This window comes from Bos indicus, chromosome 7, assembly GCF_029378745.1.
Source record: "Bos indicus isolate NIAB-ARS_2022 breed Sahiwal x Tharparkar chromosome 7, NIAB-ARS_B.indTharparkar_mat_pri_1.0, whole genome shotgun sequence".
Classification (NCBI taxonomy): Eukaryota; Metazoa; Chordata; class Mammalia; order Artiodactyla; family Bovidae; genus Bos; species Bos indicus.
Genome location: NC_091766.1, coordinates 107880400 through 107904326, shown reverse-complemented (window position 1 = coordinate 107904326; position 23927 = coordinate 107880400). Strand labels below are relative to the sequence as shown.

Here is a 23927-nt window from a genome sequence, read left to right as displayed (position 1 = left end):
AGGAGATCAGCCATGGGATTTCTTTGGAAGGAATGATTCTAAAGCTGAAACTCCAGTACTTTGGCCACCTCGTGCGAAGAGTTGACTCATTGGAAAAGACCCTGATGCTGGGAGGGATTGGGGGCAGGAGGAGAAGGGAACGACAGAGGATGAGATGGCTGGACGGCATCACTGACTCGATGGACGTGAGTCTCAGTGAACTCCGGGAGTTGGTGATGGACAGGGAGGCCTGGCGTGCTGCAATTCATGGGGTCGCAGAGAGTCGGACACGACTGAGCGACTGATCTGATCTGATCTGAAGCTTGGGAAGGAAAGAGTTATCAGCTTTGTGACTCACATCTTTCCTGGCACTACAGGAAGAATGCCAGGAGGAATGAATGACCTCCACCAGACGTCCTGGTAAAGTTATGGACAGATTGGTCTTCAAACCTCAGCCTGCATCAGAATCATGTGGAGGACTTGGTAAGATTGACAGGTCTCACCCCCAGACTCTCTCGTCAGTAGATCTGGTGAAGGACCCAAGAATTTGTATATCTACTAAGTTTCCAGGTGGAGTTGATGCTGCTGGTCTATTATATTATTATATAATAATAATATTATTATTAATAATAATACTTTGGTATAAACCCAGGACGACAGAGGATGAGATGGTTGAACGGCGTCACCGATGCAATGGACACGAGTTTGAGTAAACTCCGGGAGTTGGTGATGGACAGGGAGGCCTTGTGTGCTGCGGTCCATGGGGTCACAAAGAGTGGGACACGACTGAGTAAGTGAACTGAACTAAAAGGATAAACCTAGGAGAAAGTTACCAGGACGGGCTTACCTATAAAGTTAAGGTCTTTACCTGGTCCTTCTAGATACGTTTATTTACAATAACCAATAATTATGAGTACATGACTAGAGAATAGGAAAATGGCAATCCACTCCAGGACTATTGCCTGGAAAATCCCATGGACAGAGAAGCCTGGTAGGCTACAGCCCATGGGGTCACAAAGAGTCGAACACAACTGAGTGACTTCAGTTTCATGTAAGAATTTTTGTGTGTGGAATTAACAGACTGAAAGAACAGAATCCCCAAACCATACACTGCTTGAAACTTTTGATTCTGTTAATCAAAAACTTACCCTCCTGTGATGAAAGGGAAGCTTTTGAAAGCTATACATCACGGACACAAGCCCCAAGGGGAGAAAGAACACTACATTTGTGCCTGATTTTTGCTTTGGGCTTTCGTGGTGGCTCAGATGGTAAAGAATTCACCTGCAATGCAGGAGACCTGGATTTGATCCCTGTGTTGGGAAGATCCTCTGGAGAAGGGAATGGACACCTACTCTAGTATTCTTGCCTGCAACATTTCGTGGACGGAGGAGCCTGACAGGCTACAGTCCATGGGGTTACAAAAGAGTTTGACATGACCGAGTGTCTAACACTTATCTTTTGAATTATTATAATACTTCGGTGTTGGAAGACAGCTGTGCTTTGCATAAACCAGGGATGCCATTTCAGCCTTTTGTGTTAAGACAAGCAGTTTCTCAAAGTCCCATGGTTTAAAGTACGTGCCTGTTAAGTTGCTTCAGTCATGTCCGACCCACTCCGACAGTATATACTGTAGCCCTCCAGGCTCCTCTGTCCGTGGGATTCTTCAGGCGAGAACACTGGAGTGGGCTGCCATGCCCTCGTCCAGGGGATCTCCGCACCCAGGGACTGGACCCTCATCTCTTAGTCTCCTGGCACTGGCAGGCAGGTTCTTTACGACTAGCACCACCTGGGAAGCCCATGATTTAACGGTGGTATTACCCAACTGGTTATCAAACTTTCACATTTTTGTTTTGCATTTTTCCTTACAGTTTATCCAATCAAGGGGTTGGTAAAGATGATCGGAAAACAGTGTGACAGAAACGCAGCTCTGCAACTTGAGACCTTCGAAAGGCTTGCATTTTGCTAGGAGAACATAGTGAGTCCTTTAAAATGCTGTGGGAATTAGCTGACATTTTAAAAGATTACTTTATGCCAGACACTGTAATTTTTACATGTATATGATTTACATGATAATACACATATGGCATCTATTTAAATCTGTAAAACCTAACAAGCAGTCATAAATTCCGTTTATAGATGAGGAAACTTAAGCTTTCATTGATAAATTGACCCATCCTACATATCTGAAACATTAGGATTCAGGTATTGGATACTCACGTCTATATTCTTCACTGCTGAACTATACTGAAAATTGTAAAAGGGCAAAAAGATAATGGGGAAAGGGGGTATAAAAACCTTGGTTATCTAGAGTTCTCTGTATGTATAATTCCAATGATATGGTATTATTTTAACTGTATCATCATAAAAAACTGACTATCTGGATACAGGTATGTGTATGGCTGAGCCCCTCTCCTCTTTACCTGAAAGTAGCACAACATTGTTAACAGGCTCGACCCCAAAACAAAACACAAAGTGAAAACTGGTCATCAGTCCTAAATCTTTAGGTGCTCAATGTGAAGACAAGTGTGCTTTTAAATGGGCAGGATAAAGCAGAAGTATTACCTTTAATGATTCTTACTGCCGCTTTCTAGTCAGTACAAATAATTCCTGTGGGTCCTCTGAGTTTTTGGATAAGACAACCAAAAGCACAGGTAGTAAAAGCCAAAACAACAAGTGGGACTACATCAAACTAACATTTTCTCCACAACAAAATAAATTTAAGAAAATAAAAAGGCAACCTGTGAAATGGGGAAAAAAAAATTGCAGACCATATATTAGATAAGGGGTTTAATATCCAAAATATATAAAGAATTACTAAAACTCAGTCACAAAAAACCCAAAGAATTTCAATTTTAAAAAATGGGCAGAGGAGCTAAGAGGACTTTTTTCCAAAGAAGATATCCATGCAGCCCACAGGTGAAACGGATCCTCTGCATCTCACCAAGGAAATGCAAACAAAACCACAACAGATATCCCTTCACACCCATTAGAATGACCATCATAAAGAAGACAAGATGCAACAAGTGTTGGTAGGATGCGGAGACAAGGAAACTCTTATATATTGTTAGTAGAAATGTAAAATGATTCAGTCACTAAGGAGAACAGAATGGAGGTTCCTTAAATTAAAAACAGAATATGATACAACCCAGCAATCCTACTTCTGGGTATAATATCTGCGTGAAGGAAATAAAATCACTATCTCGAGAAGGTACAAGTGACCCACTGTTGACAGCAGCATTGTTTACAATGGACAACTCACTAGAACAACTCAGGTGGCCACTGAGGGTGAGGGGAAGAAGCTGTCCAGTCATAAGAAAGGAGGAGATCTTCCCGTTTCCCAACAAGATAAGTGGACTCTGCGGGCATTATACTGAGACAAGTTAGAGAACGACAAACACTAAACAATGACAAATACTGTTTGTTGTCATTTATATGTGAAATCTGAAAAAGCCAAACTCAAAAAGACAGAGAAGGCCAGTGGGTGCCTTGTTTAAGGGTAAATATTGGAACCAGCAGATCAGTCAGTCCTGGGGGCTATGCACAGAACAGTGACTATAGTCAACAATACTCTTTCATACAAACGCCAAAGCTGCTAAGAAACCAGACCTTAATTGTTCCCCCACAAGAAAAGGGAGTTACAATTACGTGATGTGATAGGCATCCACTGCTACAGTGGTGATCATACTGCAATATATAAACACATCAAAGCAACACACTGCACACCCAAAACTCACACAATGTTATATGTCACTACATTTCAATTAAAAGATCTATTCACTGCAAAAAGGACATATTTTAACTTAGATAAAATACCCATAGAAAAGTTAAGGTTAGTAACATAATATATTCCTCCAGAATTAGTCAACAGAATAAAAGATAAATGAATTTTTTTTGGACCAAGCTAAAAGAATTAAAATGAATATTGTATGGAGATAAGTTTTGTATTTTCATGTGAATTGCTATTGCAGAGGATCCAGAAATGAGTAATATTATGTGTGAATATATAACATTTATTAATACAGCATGAAAATCTTACTATGTCCTTTGTCTCAGCAGTCACAGGAAACTGATTCAGCCCAGTTTTAAAAGGCTTGAATAGCAAAAACTTTAAATGGAAATGATGATTCCACTGTGATGACTGCAAAAGGGGCCAGCAGATGTTGCTTTGATAAAAACGCTGCCTTGCTCTGTGTTAGAAACAGGGAGCTTATGAAATCACACACACACACACACACACACACACACGAGTCAAAATTCATGCAACTGTCAAACGCAAGAACAACTTTTTCTGATAACTAGATTGAGTCTGACATTATTTCTGGAAACATAAATATCATACTTTCACGTTAACGCCTACAGAGACATTTAGAACAAAATGTTCTCTAAAAATCAACATTTAGAAAGATTACTTTAAAAACAAGAATAACACTAAAGTCAGAAAATGCACCTAGGACTCCCCGTTTCTAGTAGCAGGTAATCCCACTCTGCACGCCCAGCGATGCGAGCAGTCAGTGAGCTAAGCGCCCAAGGAGCGTCTATCACTGCTGTCCTTCGCTTTCATCACCTCACACCTGAAACAAGAGTCGGGCGGTTTTCACTTTTCATTATTTATCATATTCTCCTAGACTTTAGAGCATTTGCCTTTATTTTTTCCCTCTCCATTCTGATCAAAGCAAGGGAAGAAAATAACCCATAATTTAAAGGAAATTGTTGCATTTACATTTAATGTCCCATGAGACATAAATGTATCTCTTTGAACAAATCTTTCCAATTTCAAGCTCTATACAAACTGATAATATGCCATCATAGTAACATCACACAGAAACACCACACAGGTCTCAAAGAAGGCAAATTTTGGAATCCCTTTCTGGAAATCACACTACATGAAGCAAAGTTATTGCTTTAAAAAAAAAGCTCTTTGAAAGAAATGGAAAAAAAAAAAAAAAAAGGGTACAAAACTGGAACTAGCAGATAATCAGTCCTGGGGAGCTAGAACAGTGACTATAGTCAACAATACTGTTTCATATAAATGCCAAAGTTGCTAAGAAACTAGACCTTAATCGTTCCTAGGAGTTACAATTATGTGATAGGCATCCAGTGCTACAGTGGTAATCATACTGCAATATATAAATGCATCAAATCCACCTGCCAAGGCAGGAGACTCAGGAGACAAGGCTCGATCTCTGGGTTGAGAAGATCTCCTGGAGAAGGAAATAGCAACCTTTTCCGGTATTCTTGCCTGGAAAATCCCATGGACAGGGAAGCCTGGTGGGCTACAGTTCACAGGGTCACAGTCAGGCACGACTTAGCAACTGAACAGCAACATAACGTGACAGGCATATATCAACATACGGTCTCCACGTTCGAGCAGCTCACCATCACAGACATCATCACAATACTAAAGTCAAGAAAGTGTAATATTGACATTACGAACCAAGTGTCAAGGACGTAAGAAAAAGAGAAGTTTCGCATGTCCATCTCTCTCATTTTTCAAAATAAATTCATTTCATTTGTGCCAAAACCCAAATGTTCAAAACTCCAAAACATTGTAAAAATAATAGTCAAGTAAAAGGAATACTTTATATCCTCTTGATACGTGAATCTTAATAGCTTGTAAGTAATCAGCTGTTTAAACTTACAGTCAGCAGAACTACATGAGCAGCTCTGTTTGGGAGATAAGGGGAGACAATCCCCAAACCTAGAAAGCTTATCTGCACAGATGGTAAGTCTATGGGTCACGGTGACAACATAAAATCAGGAAAAGAGACAAAAGCATAGGATCAGGAGTGAAAATAATGAATTCTCTTTTGTACCGTTTTAATCTGGAACACCCAAATTCAGGTGTTCCTCCTTGGAGACAATTCTAACTACTGGTCAAAAGTTCACGAGACTTGTAAGAGAGTAGAAGCACAGAACATCTCAAGAGGAAAAGAAAAGGACAGTTAAAGAGAAAATAGCAAGTTTCAAAAGTCAAGAACTGTAGAAGACTGCTTCATAACCACACACACGTATATATATGCCATTTTGAAGAGTGAGTACTTTTCTTCCCCTCCAGACATGGAGTTTCTTCCTCACCTTGAATCCTGGCCCGCTTTATTACTTACTTAGAACAACAGATTGTGACAGAAGTGGTTCTGGGCAAATTGCAATGTCTAGACCTCAAGAAGCCTTAAAGCTTTTGTGTTTACTATCTTCAAACAGTATGCCAGGATCGTGATGATATTATTGGAAGAAGCCTGGCATTAAAGACCAGTCACTGAAGCTGTCAGCTGGGCCCAGCCCTTACCTTGTCAGCCGAGCGCAAACCAACGAGTGCACCCAGCTTAAACCAGCAAAACTGTCCAGAATCATGAGAAATAACAAAACATGATTTAAGATACTAAGTTTTGGGATAGTGTTTTATATAATTAACTGAAATTGAGAACCAACAGAGAGCTGCATCCAGAAAGAAGCAAAAAGCAAAGGCAGAAGACAGTTTCTACTAAAAGAATTTTCACGAAGTAGCAGAGATTTTTAAACAGGCTGGGGGCTAAGAGGAGGTCACTGAAGCAAGTGAAGAGAACTCATCCCAGATACTTGAGAGTTCAGTGTCAGTCAGGTGGAAGGGGTAGAAGGTTTTCTCAGAAGATTCCAAATGAGCAGCTGAGGAGCAAGACTGACGGAAAATTGGATTACTCTTGTAAGTTACTTTATAAGAAAGACAGGAACTATTTTATAAGACTGAAGAGCAAGACTGGTTGAATGGAAGCTGGTGTTCACAATGGTTTAAGATAAGGATGCAGCTGCAAAAGAAATGAAAAATACTTTGTTTTTTGTTTTCTTTTTTAAATAGAGAAAACCAATGTATCAAAGGCCCAAGGGAGGTGCAAAGACTCGGGACGAAGGTGAGCAGTATCTTAGTTCAGGCTGCTCTAACAATATACCGCAGACTAGGTGGTTTAAACAGCAAACAGCTATTTCTTTCTCACCATTTTTGGAGGCTAAGAAGTTGGAAGATCGAGGCACCAGCAGGTACAGAACACCCCTCCTGGTTTGCAGACAAACCTCTTCTCCCAGCTCCTCTCTTTACCAAGACACTGATCCCATGGCAGAGGCTCCACCCTCGTGACTTCATCTAACCCTGCCTCCTCCACAGACACCCTCACCTCTTAATATCCTCCACATGGGGTGACAGGTTTCAACGTGTGAATTGCGGGAGGGGAGGCACGAACATGCAGTCCAGAACAATTGAGTTAACCAGAGGAAAGTGAAAAGAAAAAAAGCTAGGTGAACTGGTAACAGCTGGGATAAGACAGCAAGCCAGGTTAGGATGGCTGAAAATAATCCTTGGTAGAGTGTGCAGGATTTTCTTACCCAGGCTCTTAGGAAAAAAGAAGAAAGCAAGATCACTTGCTAAGACTGAAGGAGCAGAAACTGTTTCAAGAGCATGAGAAAAACAGTCAAGTTTGGAAACAGCCATGGGGAATGGGGAGAAGAAACAATTCAACAGGGGAACTATTATGTCAAGTAACAGCTGACATCCTGACAAGCAAGGCGGCAGCCAGCATCTGTGAGGACAGCTGTGGTTAGGAAGAAGAATTACTATGTTGCTATTTAAATAAATAATAAGATAGTATTTTTACTCAATCCCATGTATGAAAAAACACACTAATACAATGTTAAAGAGGAGCACACTTTATTTCCTCCAGGAGTGCAGGATTATCATTTTAATACAAGGGTTTCTGTATTACATGGTTGTCAATTCCCACCAAAGAAGATACATGGATCACAGATAAGCACTTGAAATTACACTTGACATCATTATCATTGTTGTTGTTTAGTTGCTAAGTCACGTCCAACTCTGTGTGACCCCATGGGCTGTATGTAACCTACCAGGCTCCTCTGTCCCTGAGATTCTCCAGACAAGAATATTGGAATAGGTTGCCATGCCCTCCTCCAGGGGATCTTCCTGATCCAGGGACAGAACCAAAGTCTCCTGCATTGCAGGCAGATTCATTACCACTGAGCCAGTTAAGGAAATGCAAATTAACAACACAATAAGATAACTATATACCTATGAGATTGACCAAAAATAATACTTAATTTTTTTTAAGTGATAAAACCAAGTACTGACAAGAAGGTAGAGTGACCAAAATTCTCCAGGATCATTAGTGGGAATGCAAAATGGCACAGTCACTTTGGAAAACAGTTTGGCAGTTTCTTATAAACATACATTTATCAGAAAAACCACCACTCCCATTCACAGGCATACACTCGAGAAATGAAACCTTACGTTCATACAAAAACCTGAATATGAATGCTTACAGCAATTAGGTTAATAATAGTCAAAATACTGGAAATACCTTTCAACTGAAGAATGGAAAAACAGACTGTGGTATGGCCATAGAACAGACTGCTGCTCGCTTACAAACAGGAGAACACGTCTGGTCTGTGTGACAATGTGGAGGAAACGCGTTCGCCCTCTGCTCAGTGAAGATCAAACTTAGAGGATATATATTGTATGATTCCTTTCATATGATATTCTTAGTAAATTTTAAAGGGCTAGGTTGACTAGAAAAGAAGACAGGAGAATTCTGGAGGGTGTTGGAATTTGATTGTGGGTGAAGTTATATAACTACACACTTGTCTAAATCATTAGAATGCATACTGCTGCTGCTGCATTGCTTCAGTCGTGTCCGACTCTGTGCGACCCCATAGACGGCAGCCCACCAGGCTCCCCCGTCCCTGGGATTCTCCAGGCATGAACACTGGAGTGGGTTGCCATTTCCTTCTCCAGTGCATGAAAGTGGAAAGTGAAAGTGAAGTCGCTCAGTCGTGTCCAACTCTTAGTGACCCCATGGACTGCAGCCAACCAGGCTCCTCCATCCATGGGATTTTCCAGGCAAGAGTACTGGAGTGGGGTGCCATTGCCTTCTCCGAGAATGCATACTAAAAAGGATTAATTTCTCTGTTTATAAAGTATCTCTCCATAGGAATGATTAAAACAATGTAAAGGGCCTTTGCAAGATGAAATGACACTGCAAAGACTGCCGACTCTTACTATTTTGAATGAAAACACAACAGGATTACTATACTAATATAATGTCAATAACAGCTCAAGCATTTTAGAATGTCAAGTGTTACTTTACAACTCCATTGAACGAATATCAGTAGACCATGTAATTAAAACCACCTTTTAAATGCTAAATAAAGAGAAATTAAATATCATTTCTCAATTTTCCAAATAACCTATTATAGAAAACAAAACTGTTAACTATACCTTTTCCAATAATAATGACATCTGCTAAGCACATCAGAATATACAAAGGATAGATTCCATAGTACTTTAATTTTATGCAGTACCTAAGTTAAGTAAACTTTTAAAACAAATAACTGAAAAAAAATTTTACCAAAGTTTTTTCTGTACAAAGTGACTCTCAGAATTAATACACTGCTTTAATAATCTTAATAAGTAAGGTGAGGTAGATAAGATTTTGCCACCATATAAAACATAACAATCACTTTCTTTAGGCTATATAATTATTAGAAAATTATATAAAAGTAGATTTATTCAAGAACACAATAGAGTATTACTCAGCCATTAAAAAGAATACATTTGAATCAATTCTAATGAGGTGGATGAAACTGGAGCCTATTACACAGAGTGAAGTAAGCCAGAAAGAAAAACACCAATACAGTATACTAACGCATATATATGGAATTTAGAAAGATGGTAACGATAACCCTGTAAGCAAGACAGCGAAAGAGACACAGATGTATAGAACAGTCTTTTGCACACTGTGGGAGAAGGCGAGGGTGGGATGATTTGGGAGAATGGCATTGAAACATATAATATCATATGTGAAACGAATCGCCAGTTCAGGTTCGATGCATGATACAGGATGCTCGAGGCTGGTGCACTGGGATGACCCAGAGGGATGGTACGGGGAGGGAAGTGGGAGGTGGGTCCAGGATGGGGAACACGTGTACACCTGTGGCGATTTCATGTTGATGTATGGCAAAACCAATACAATATTGTAAAGTAATTAGCCTCCAATTAAAATAAATAAATTTATATTTTAAAAAATAGAAAAAAAAGAAGAAACTTAAAATTATAATTTTTTACTCATCTTTACAAAGATGTATCACCTACACATATACAGTGTGATACTTAACATAAATATACCAACTAACACTAAACTTCACATGAAACTAACCACCTAAACTGACTACAATTACCAACTGCTTCATAAGGCTCAAAACCAGACATATCCCAAACCAACGTACTTTTGATTTTTGAAGTTTTGTAATGATGAAAGTAATATATGAGTGGGCTTGTGTGTCAGATAGAAAATATTACCAAAAATTTGCAACACTACCATGGACTTCCCTGCTGGCTCAGACGGTAAAGTGTCTTGCTTACAATGTGGGAGACCTGGGTTCGACCCCTGGGGTGGGAAGATCCTCTGGAGAAGGAAATGGCAACCCACTCCAGTACTCTTGCCTGGAAAATCCCATGGACAGAGGAGCGTGGTGGGCTACAGTCCATGGGGTCGCAGAGTCAGACACGACTGAGCGACTTCACTTTCACTTTCACCATGATATTGCTATAAACAATGTCTGTTGCCTATTTGTTCAGTTAACAATATATTACGAGCACATTTCCATGACATTTAACAAATGCAAAAACATAGTTTAACAGGCTTTATAATATCCTCATACCTGGATTTATAATCATTTAACTGTTCCTTTTTGCAGACATTTGAATTATTTCCAAAATTTTACTACTGTTTTTCAGTGCTTTGATGATGATCCTTAAACTTCCAATAGTTCTTTAGACTACATCCCTAAAAGTAGGAGTAGGGCTATGGGGGTAAAAGGATGGGAATATTTTGAAAGTTATGGTAAGTGACATCCAATAAAACATCCTGTGATTATGGAGACTCTGTGTCTGCTGTGTGCAGTATGAAGCCACTTGATGTCTGGGCTTCCCTGGTGGCTCACTGGTAAAGAAGCCGCCTGCCAAGGTAGCTGACACCGGTCAATCCTGGTTCAGGAAGATCCTTTGGAGAAGGAAATTGTACCCACTCCAGTATTCTTGTCTGGGAAAGCCTATGGACAGGGAAGTCTGGTGGATGACAGTCCATGGGGTTGCAAGACTTGGACATGACTTATCGACTAAACAACAGTTAAGTTGTAAGTCTATTAAGCACTTGAAATGTGGTGAGTTATACTGAAGAAATAAACATTTGACTTAAACAGCCAACGTGGCTACTGGCTGTGTAGTACTGCGCAGCACAGCATTAGATACAGAATGTCCAAATGTCACCTAGAAAAAGCACAATTTACATTTTCATCAGCAGAGAATGAGTGTTCATTTCCTCATACATTCATTAGCTATGACATCTTTTATTTTCTATTATTTGTCAATTTCCTAGGCAATAGAGGGAATTGTTTCTTAATATATATTTCTTTAAATGCATGGGTTAAACATTTTTTCATGTTTTCTTGTGTGAGTGTCTGTGAACTATTCTTTTCCTTTGTCAATTTTTCTACTAGAGGGAGTATTTGCTTTTCTTAGAATAAATGGTCTCTATATATTAAATGAATTCTTGCTCATATCTGTTTCAAATAATTTTCCAATTCTATTATGCTTTTGGATACACAGAAGATTATATTTTAATTTACATTTATTGATCTTAGGCTTGTGTTTTCATCTCAAGCCAATTTAGAGAAAATGTCAACTTATACAGTTTATTCACCACTTTTATGAAAATAAAAAGGGTCAAGATGAAACAGTGAATTCATACTTTAAAACATGACCCCTGCCTTAACACACACAAATGACAGGTAAAATGTAAAAATAGTCAAAAAGGCTGTGCTGGACTCAGAAACAAAATAAATACTTTCAACTTACACAGACACAAAGCAGTAAGTGGAGTTAATGCTGCGCCTGCTGCACTTCTGTGTTTTGTGTCTGGAATTAGTTATACTAAAGTAACTTTCTTCTCCTTAGTGAAAAGAACTAAGAATAGATCCAGGCTCTCAGCTTGAAACAGCAAATGTACAGTTCACAAAAGTGGAAACCAGAACAGACAATACACACAGAAAAAGATTTTCAATCTCTCTAGTGATGGTGGGATATAATTGAGATTATATCTATCAGAATCAGTTCAGTCGCTCAGTCATGTCTGACTCTTTGCAACCCCATGGACTGCAGCAAGCCAGCCTTCCTGGTCCATCACCAACTCCCGGAGAACAGCAAAATATATATATCAGAATATATCTATCAGAATACCAAAAAATAATAAGCGTGGCAGAGATGCGGGGAAATGAAAACACATTTACTCTACTGATAGGAGTATAAATTGGTACAAATACATCAGGAAGCAATTCAGCAACATAAAACAAAATTAGAGATGTGCATACCCTTTCATCTTGCTACTTCACTTTTTAGGTATAAATAATAAGAGAAGAAAAATAGATGCTTTTCAACGGTGGTGTTGGAGAAGACTCTTGAGAGTCCCTTGGACTGCAAGGAGATCCAACCAGTCCATCCTAAAGGAGATCAGTCTTGAATATTCATTGGAAGGACTGATGCTGAAGCTGAAACTCCAATACTTTGGCCACCTCATGCAAAGAACAGACTTATCTGAAAAGATCCTGATGCTGGGAAATATTGAAGGCAGGAGGAGAAGGGGACGACAGAGGATGAGATGGTTGGATGGCATCACTGGCTCAATGGACATGAGTTTGGGTAAACTCCAGGAGTTGGTGATGAACAGGGAGGGAGGCCTGGTGTGCTGCGGTTCATGGGGTCGCAAAGAGTCAGACACGACTGAGCAACTGAACTAAACTGAACTGAATAAGAGAAACTCACACACATACCTCACGTCTACATAAAGGATGTTCTTTATTCATTATTTGTGTCAGTAATAACTAAAAACAAATTTTAAAAAATAGAATATTTATTAACAAGAAAATACATGAATTGCATTATATCCCTAAAATTTTGAACTGATTAAAAAATTAAAACCAGTTAAAATAAATAAACCTGAGCTAAACTATTAATGGGCTTCCCAGGTGGTTTAGAGGTAAAGAACCCACCTGCCAATGCAGGAAACGTGGATTAGATCCCTGGGTTGGGAAAATCACTTGGAGAAGGAAATGGCAACCCACTTCAGTATTCCTGCCTGCAAAATCTCACGAACAGAGAGCCTGGCACGCTACAGCGCATGGGGTCACAAAAGAGTTGGACGTGGCTTGGTGACTAAACAATAACAGTATTAATATGGCAAATATAACGTTTTAAAATGTTTAGTATAGAAAGCAAGTTGCAGAATGATACAGCTTTATAAATTTTGAAAAACATGCAACAAATGCAAAACAAAAAAAAATATAAGGAAGGATGGATTAAGTAGGGAGCAAGGAGACTAAAAAGTAGCAGAATTAAGGAGGGCTTCACATTTATCCATGTTGTTTCAATTCTTAAAAATTAAGTATGGTAAAATGTCAGAAAAAATTGTAAATGAGTTTGGATACGGGTACATACTATTTTATTCTCTGTAGTTTTTCATGTTTGAAATAATGCATATTACCAAACTAATAAAAAAAAACCTACAAAGAATTCTCTAGAATCTTTTTCAAAAATAAAATGTATATAAATCAATTAAAAAGCAATCTGAGTAGAGACTTCCAATAACAAATAAGATGACGCAATCTCACTCCCATCTATTTCTTCCACCGCTTACAACAAAAACTCTGGACCAAATACGTAAACCAATTATCTGAGGACTGAAAAGTTACCAATGGCAGGCAGACTGGGAAGAGATGCAAAACATAAAAATTCATAGCGAGGATGCATTTCCTGGTTAATTCTGTGTGTGTGTGCCCTGACTTGGACCCACAAGGGAATTCACAGAGAAAATGTGTTAATAGGAAAAGGTATAAAAAAAAAAGAGAAAGAGAGAAACCCTGCCTTTATGGCCAGGGGACCTTTCACTAACTCTGTTGCTTTTTATTTACAGAGACCAGATTCTACTTTTTAAGGATTCTGGTATCTGTTGCAGATCTGTAAGCCTCTTTCTGGGTATAGCTTTACCTCAATTCATCTTATTCATCTTATTTGTTATCACTATTGATCAACATTCATCAAGCATCCCCAGCATGCAGGCGGCACAGAATGATGATTAAATGTTAAATACAAGCTCAAAGTTCCTATCCTTTCATTCACCTTCAAAACTGGTCTCAAGTTTGACATTAAGCTTTCAATACAAAGACAGATAAGGATGAACTGGTGGGACAATATATATCATTCAACTATTCAATATCAGAAGAACATCCTCATCTCGAATTTGAGATATATGGCGGGGAAAAAGAACTAGACGAGCCAAAGGAAGAGAAAACTTTGAGATGATTTAATGTATTTCTGTGGCTGAGCTATATAGCTTGAGGGCTTGAAACTGCTTAAAGAGAGCTTTTCCTCAGTAAAATAGCAAGTGCTAAAAAAAAGAGAAATCAGCACTTAATAAAAATATTGAATAAAAATGAGTAAAGGAGGAGATTCGAGGTACAAAAAAATTGTTCATCTGTTTGAATGGCAAATTTTGCAAAAATGTGGTATAAATGACAATCCTAAGAACCATATATATCTCTTAAAAAATAAGATATCAAAGTTGGTCCATCTATTTGAAAAGTGTTTTATTTCGATTAAATCTGTATCTTTTCATTAAATTTTATAGTCATATATAGATAACAAAATCAATAATTTTTCAAGTTTTTTGTTTTGTAGGAAACATGATAACTCATTATTTATAATCATTGAGGATTAAAAAATATGCCTATACTTTTTTCATTTACCTTGCTAGTAACTAGAACAATTAAACTATGTAATAATCCAATCAGCTCTTTCAATGATAAACTAGAATCCAGGTGAAATACAGGTGAGTGTGTATGTGTGTGTACACGGGCATGCAACCTGGGTGCTGAGTGTCAGCACTGACATTTTCACCAGTACACTGCATTGCTGATAGCACTCCTTCTGTCTCATTATAAATAAGAGTACCACTGTACAAGATATATCTTTTAGTATATACGTGTATACCTATGCATGTGTGAAAGTAAAGGAAATGGAACCTTCTCCAGTGTTCTTGCCTGGAGAGTCCCAGGGACGGGGGAGCCTGGTGGGCTGCCGTCTATGGGGTCGCACAGAGTCGGACACGACTGAAGCGACTTAGCAGCAGCATGCATGTGTGAATACATTTTCAAACAGCTTTATTTCATGCCACATAAGTTCGGTACTTATTTGGTACATATTTTAATGTTAAGTGTAGCGTACTGAGACTATTTCAGTAGTTATCAGTATGACAAATCATGAATGTCTGTCTAAAATGTCTGCAGTATACTTGGTAAAGGGTTTCTGTATTGCCCGGTTTTATTTAAGCTTTATTTCACAGACGCTAAAGAAAATGACTCAGCTCTCGACTTCACTGAGTAATACCTCTCATCATTTCTCCCTTATTTCCAGCCTTATAAAGATGCATTCTCCATGGCTCTGCTGACTCTAGTACCCACGATGCCTCTTTCAAACACCAAAAATATTGACACCTCTAAAACACTCATAAAGTATTGACTTACTTTCTCTTATCCTCGCCTCCATTTCTTTCATTCTCTCTTCATTTGCAATATTTTTTCAAATCTCCATCCTTTTTTGTTTGTTTCTCTAACTGTAAGTGGACAGGCAGGATGCAGGTACCTATATGTACATACACGCGTACCCTAATACTGTAACAAGCATCACCACGATTTTCTAAGTTGAAATACATTACTATGTATAAATCAAGATGCCATTTAGAACACTTTTTACAGAATTTAATTCTGGCATTTTGAAACTTCATCAAAACATTTATCAACCATGCTTTTTACATTGTGATTATAATATTTATCTATACAAGTGGAATATAAATGAGAAGTACCAGGTTAAAGTAGGCTAGTAAAATCATAAGCTTTTCTTCTAATATTGCTTGACGTGACTAACCACAAAAAGAATCTTATAAGTATTAGTGTGGTTTCAGATTCAGCAATGTTTTATTTCATGACTTAGCTAATTTTTTTAAAAAATATATTTTTTGGCTTTTACTGACATAGATTACTGTTAAGCAGCAGCTTACTTTGTATGTTTTCAGTAGAAAAAAATTAAGTGGATTGTATCTGTGGTGTGGCCCAAATTACCTAATGAATTCTTAAAAGAAACATGTATTGAGCCCTTAGCAAGTACAAGGCACTTTAAGAATACAAAATCATTCCGATATACATCTTGTCCAAGACTGACTACAAAGACAATATGAGTGTTTGCAAATAACTGAAACAAACACTGGCGAATAGAGTACAAATCTTCTTATTCAAACGAACAGAAACGTATTAAATGTCTACCTGTTACGTGCATGCTAAGTCGCTTCAGTCGTGTGTGACTCTGCAACCCCAGGGACTGCAGCCCACCAGGCTCCGCCGTCCATGGGATTCTCCAGGCAGGAATACTGGAGTGGGTTGCCATTCCCTTCTCCAGGGGATCTTCCTGACCCAGGGATCAAACCCGCTTCTTTTGTGTCTTCTGCATTGGCAGGCACTGCTAGTGCCACCATAGAAGCCCAAATGTCTCCCTATATCATGTTAAACTCCTTCGTATTAATAGTTTTATATTCCCATGCTTATCCCACATACAATTCAATAATGGAAATACTACTGATATAATAATTATATTTACATAATTTTTTCTTGAACATTCTTCAAAGGCTTATACTATTCATTACAGTGAAAGAAACAGTCTTATACATGAATGAAAAAAAAATGTAAAAATCCTAATCTGATCAAGTAAAGAAAAATACACACATGCAGCTTAGTTAAGTTTGTGATTTGTTCTTTTATCTGACACTTTTTTCTTTTAAAATTTAAGATTAGTTTATTGTTAGATAATCAAAATTGGTCACATTATCCTTATTAATTTTCTATACATTTTCTAATCTTTGAAGGTTTCATCTCCATCTCTAGAAGTTTATAAATATTAAATTCTATTTTCTCTTTTATTATGATTTAATTTTTATATGTAATTCTGCCTGCACGTGCATGCTCAGTCTTGTCTGACTCTTTGTGACCCCATGGAGAGTAGCCCACCAGGCTCGTCTGTCCACGGAATTTCCCAGGCTAGAATACTGGAGTGGATTGCCAGTTCCTTCTCCGGACGATCTTCCCAAGGCAGGAACTGAACCTGTGTCTCTGTGTCTCCTGTATTGGCAGGCAGGTTCTTTACCACTGGCACTACCTGGGAATGCCTATAGGTAATTCTAACTAATTCTAAATATACAATATTGTAACAAGCAGTGTCTAACTTGTTGCTTTAGTAAACTAACTAGTCTATCACACTACCATTGATTGAGAGAAAATCCCCTTTCCAACTGATTTTAGACACATTCTTTATCATATTTTCCCATATACTTTTATATAAAGAGTAACTGGTTACATCTGTATAAGAAAAGACTCAATGAAATTATACTCAATTAAATCTAACTATGAAGAATGTAGAGAAATAACTACTGACTGGCATTTATTCACTGCACAGCATAATGTCTTCATTTAAGAACAATTTCAACTTCCAGATTTTTTTTCTATATTTTCAAATATGCTTAGTTAATCCTTCATTTTATACTTTTACACTTTTTTTTATACTTTTTAAGACACCGATGAAAGAAACTGAAGGACTGATGGAAAGATATACCATGTTCTTGGATTGGAACTATTAATATTGCTATAATGACCAAAGGCAATTTACAGATTCAAATGCAATCCTTATCTCTGGAATCTTTAAATAGTATTTTTCACAGAACTAGAACAAATAATTTTAAAATGTGTCTGAAAACTCAAAAAACCCAACTGCCAAAACAATCTTGAAAGAAAAGGAACAGAGCTGGAAGGCTCATGCTCCTTGGCTTCAGAATACTACAAACCTTCAGTCTTCAAAACAATACAGGGCCGCCAAAATAATAGAGTGCCGCGAAAACAACAGAGGGCCATCAAAACAATAAAGTGCTGTCAAAACAACACAGGACTGGCACAAAACACACCCACAGATCAATGAAACAGAACAGAGAGCCCAGAAATAAACCAATACACTTCAAGTCAATTAATCTATGACAAAGGAGGGAATAATATACAACAGAGAAAATTCAGTTTCTTCAATAAGTGGTGCTGGGAAAACTGGATAGCTACAGGGAGAAGAATGAAATTAGAACATTGTCTAATACCATATATAAAAATTAACTCAAAATAGATTAAATACTATATGTAATAAGACTGGAAAACATAAAACTCCTAGATGAAAGCATAGGTAGAACACTCTTTGACATAAATCACAGCAATATTTTTTGAACTGTACCCTAGAGCAAAGAAAATAAAAGCAAGACAAACAAACACATTTAATCAAACTTAAAAGCTTTTGCATACAAACAAAAACCATCAGCAAAATGAAAAGACAACCTACTGTCTATGATAGAAAATGTTTGCAAAAGATATGACTGACAACGGGTTAATATCCAAAATATATAAACAGCTCATATAAAAAAAAAACAATAAAAAATTGGGCAGAAAACCTGAGTAGATAATTTTCCCAAGAGGACATTCAGATGGCAAACAGGCACTTGAAAATGTGTTCAACATCACTAATCATCAGGGAAACACAAGTCAAAGCCCTGATGAGATAACACTTCACACCTGTCATCGTGTCTGTTATCAAAAGGAACACAAATAACTATGTTGGCAAGGACGTGGGGAAAAGGAAGCCCTGGAGCACTACTGATGGGAATGTCAGCTGGTGCACCCTTTGTGGAAAAGAAAAAGCAGGTTTCCCCAAAACTGAAAACTAAAGGCAGGGACTCTGCTGGTGGTGCAGTGGCTAAGACTCTGAACTCCCAATGCAGGGGGCCTGGGTTCAGTCGCTGGTCAGGGACTATACCCCACACACCTCAGCTAGAGATCCCACTTGCTGCAACCAAGATCTGGTGCAGACAAACGAACAGAGAGCAGAATGACCACATGACCCCGCAATTCCACTCCTGAGTATACATATATATGAAAGAAAAACAGTAATTCGAAAAGACACATGCACTCTGATGTTCACAGCAGCATGATTTACAGTTCTCAAGATATGGAAGCAACCTAAGTGTCCATTTGCACATAAACAGACAAAGAAGACGTGTGTACACACACAAGGCAACACCACTCAGTCACACACACAAAAAAGAAATTCCACCATTTGCAACAACATGGGTGGGCTTGGAGGGTATTATACTGTGAAATAAATCAAACAGAGAAAAACGATGCTGTAAGATATCACTCCAACGTGGACCCTAAAAGGTACAACAAACTAAAAGAACATAACAAAAAAGAAAGAAACATACAGATATTAAGAACAAACTTGTGGTTATCAGTAAGGAGCAGCAAGGGAGAAGGGGCGATATACAGGAGGGGTACTAAGAGGTACAAACTGTTAGAAAAGTAAGTACCAAGGTACATAGTCCAACAGTGAATACAGCCAATGTTTTATAGTAACTATAAATGGAGTGTAATGTTTTAAAAGTTGAGTCATACTGAATACCTGTAAGTATTGTATTAAGCAAGTATACCTCAATAAAAATTTTATTTTGACTTTTAATTTTTATTGAAGGATAGTTAATATGCAATGTTGCATTAGTGTTCAGCTACAGCAAAATGGATCGGTTATACATACACCTACTCGTTAAGATTCATTTCGCATCCAGGTCATTACTGAGTATTGAGGAGTAGATCCCTGTGTCATACGGCAGGTCCCTCTTACTTCCCTGGTTTACATGTAGCAGTGTACGTATGTCAGTCCCAACCTCCCAGTTTGTCCCACCCTCCCTGGTGATCATAAGTTTGTTTTCTACGTTGTGATTCTGTTTCTGCTTCGTAAGTTAGCTCGTTTATACCATTTTCTTCACATACAAGGGGTATCATATGGCATTTGTCTTTCTCTGACTTACTCACTCAGTATGACCGTCTCTAGGTCCATCCACAGTGTTGCAAATGGCATGATAACATTCTTTTACTCTGGAGGATTAATATTCCACTATACATGTGTACACCACATCTTCCTTATCCGTTTCTCTGTCAATGAACACCTAATATTTTTCAGTTTTAAACCCTAAAGATACACCTGTGTATATCATTAGCTGGTTTGGGTGGGACATTTTATTCAATTTTTTTATTTCTACGCGTTTGAGCAAATTCCAGGAAAAGGTGAAGGACAGGGAAGCCTGGCATGCTGCAGCCATGGGGATGCGGAGTCAAGACTCGACTTAGCAAGTGAACAACAACAACCAAGTTATTTTTAACTCGACTAAGTGAGTAGTTTCTGGAAACCTGGTGAGTATATTCCCAATCCCTTTTCTCACATGCCTCTAGATCTTTGCCTTCATTAACTTTAATTCTCCACAAAGAGAAGTTTAAGACATAAGAAAGGTAAGATGCAGAGTTCTAGGAAGTCTTTCAGGAGTTTTTCACTCCTGCAACAGTATTCAGAAAGGAAGGCAAGCAACGGAGAAGACAGAAAAGTGCCAGTAGGATTAGGTGGTTAAGGGGATCTTCTTGAGCAATCATGTAACAGACAGCACACACTTCAAGAGAGCAGGCACCACGTCTCTCGCGTTCTCCACTGCAATGCCAGCACCAGCTGCACAGAGGGTGCTCAGTGAATAATGCTGATCGCGTGAAAGAGACGGAGAGAGCAGAGAGAGGAGGAGAAGAGGCGACAGAGAGAGGGATGAAAGAGACCGAGAGAGCAGAGAGAGGAGGAGAAGAGGCGACAGAGAAAGGGGGAGCACACGTGAGTGTGTGTGTGTGCCTGGCTAGCAAGCCTGAGCAGGATTCTCGAACTGTCTCACAATTCTCTCCTTTCTTGGAAGAAGGACCAGGGTGAGACACTCTACCTGATCTAGGACTTGTAATTTTTTAAAGCACCATTTATCTTCTGACTGTTCTTAAATTCTGCTGATTCTTTTGCTCCTCTGTGACCTCGATGCTACAAATAAAATTCTGAAGTGCCTAAAATCAAATTTTATGGACAGTCTCCTGATGAGTAACACCACTGTTTCCTCTGCTCTGATGGCTTAGAAACACCATTCATCTGCCCCATGTGCCGATAAAACTGCTAACATGACTGCCCTATCAGAAATTTCACTGTCATGAGAGGCCAAAAGTTAATTTACTACTTTGCATATGTTTCATATTTATGAATAAAGTAGATATGATAAGAATATGATGAAAATATCAAGAATACTATGAATTGGCTGTCCAGATTTCTTCCAAAAACCAACTCAATTTCAAAACATCATTAGATTTCAACTTGGTTTAGACTGAAAGCATCAAGATATTTTAAGCAAGCAGAGAATAAAGTAAGAGAGTAGGGGTTTTGAGGAAGCAGAAAAGCAGTAAGACAGGGAGAATGTGCTATGTCATTGCCTACCTATAAGTCTTGGTTAGAGATGCTATCAGTCTTAAAATTTTGTGCCCATGACTCCTTCACCAGAAATGCTAAGCACAAGGCTCAGCGACCTCTGAAACTGTTACTGGTGCTGTACGTCGCCTCACGCTGCCACGGCCTCTCATAGAGTCAGAGTCACTCAGTCCATCAACCCACTCAACGAACACTTGATAATTAAAAAGTGCTACAGGACACAGTGGCACATGCCCTCGTGGGGCTTACTGGGTGGTAATACTACTATACTAGTAGTATTAAACAAATGACTATGAAACAACTACACGTTTTCCAAGCATGTTATCTCATTTGAGATAATAGAACCAGTAAGGTAAGAATATTACCATTTTATGGGTAAGGGAATGAGGCTTAAACAGGGTCACCCTAGTAAATGCATAATTACAAAAAACGGAAAATGTTGAGGAGGAAATTTAAAATGTGTAGCAGGGTATCTGATTTTCCTAGAGGTCAAAGTACATTGCTCTGAAAAAATAATTGTTACAGTTTAGCTTTATTCACCACATTACAATTAACAAAACACAGGGTTAAAAATTATAATTTAAGTAGATGAACTTTATCATTTTCTGTCTTAGAATCACTTCAGAATTACAGTGAATATATAGCTCATAAAAAGAAGACCAAAAAAATACAGTGTTCATGCAGAATATCATTTTAGATATCTTTCTTGTGAATTCTGATGAGACTGTGAAAACCAATTTTGGAACATCAACTTCTCCAAAAAGTCATAAAATAGGCATTTCTGCTTCACTGACTCTTGATCACTAGGATATTTTAAGATGATTAAAGTTTAAAGAGGTCATTGCTTATACCTCAAATAATTATCAGCCTATTACTTGATTAATGTGATTTCTTCTCTTATTTCCAAAGGCAGAATACACATATCATTATTTCAAATTCCTCCCATATTCTCCCTGTCTAAGTTACAGACATAAGGTAATTAAGAGAACTTCCCGGTTCAGGATAGCTCTTTTTTACTCATCTAAATCAACGGTGCTTATACTTTGGGGAGCATCAGAATCACCTAAAGTGAAAGTGAAAGTGTTGGTTGCTCAGTCATGTCTGACTCTTTGCGACCCCACGGACTGTAGCTCCTCTGTCCATGGGATTCTCCAGGCAAGAATACTGGAGTGGGTTGCCATTCTCTTTGCCAGGGGATCTTCCTGACCCAGAGATCAAATCCAAGTCTCCTGCACTGCAGGCAGATTTTTTACCATCTGAGCAACCAAAGCAGAGCCTGGTCCCACTCCAGACTTCTTGAGTCCGTAGGTCTGGGATGACACCAGGAAATTTGCATTTCTAACAAGTTCCCAGGGAATGTTGATGCTACTGACCCAGAGAATGCACTTTCAAAACCACAGGTCTAGGGGGTAAACTTCAGGGAGCTCTACAACTAAGAGTGGAAAGTCCTGACATTTCTTAAAGTAACTCAGTTTCACTGGTCCGTAATTAGCATCACTGACAGCTGTAATGAGAACAATCACACAAGTCAGTATACTCACTACAAAGATGGCATTACAGGTACTGTCCTCTGCATGCTCTTGGAAAGGCAGTACAGCATAGTGTTTAAGAGCAAATGCTGGGAGGGCAAACTGCTTGCGTTGGAATCCAGGATCTATTTTCCTCTTAACACCTAAGCATGCTTGAGAAAATTACCTAACTTCTCAGGGCTTCACTTCCCTCATCTACAGAAGTGGGAAAATAATAATACCGCCTCAGAGGGGTTTTCTGATATTTAAATAAGGAAAGCACTTAGACCAACACCGGAGTTAGAGTATACCTAAGTATTAATACAAAGTATATATCAGTATGAAGAGCTAACTCGTTGGAAGAGACCCCGCTGCTGGGAGAGACTGAGGGCAGGAGAAGGGGGAGGCGGAGGGTGAGATGGTGAGACAGCATCTGACACAATGGACATGAGTGTGAGCAGATTCTGGGAGTTGGTGAAGGACAGAGGAGCCTGGCGTGCTGCAGGCCATGGGGTCACAAAGAGTTGGACACAACCGAGCGACTGGACAACAGCACTTCCTCAGTGAAGACTTTCCAGGGGCTTTTTCTCAGATTTCAGAACTATGGGTTTTTGTTCTTATGAGTAGCTTCCTTTTTTCCTACTTTTATTTATTAACTCACAAAGTCTCATAAACATTGCTATATAACAATTATTTCCTGATTAAACATGTTAATTATGCTTTTTTCTCTTCACTCTAGTGTCATCATCAGCTAATTATTAGTCTGTTGTATTAACCGTATATTTGCAAGAGTCTCCAAATGAAGTATGCTATGCATAAATAAGCCAATAAATATTATAGCTCTTTTTAATGTTTACCATAATTATTAAACAATGAAAGTAAACTAAAACAAATTAAGCTTCATGAACAAAAAAAACTACTTCAGCTACTCTTTAGTG

General features: G+C 38.5%; 1 protein-coding gene across 5 annotated transcripts in view; it reads right to left on the bottom strand.

Moving 5' to 3' along the window:
* FER (FER tyrosine kinase) overlaps positions 1–23927 on the bottom strand; it is a 456972-nt gene that overhangs the window by 169936 nt on the left and 263109 nt on the right. The window lies entirely within an intron of this gene.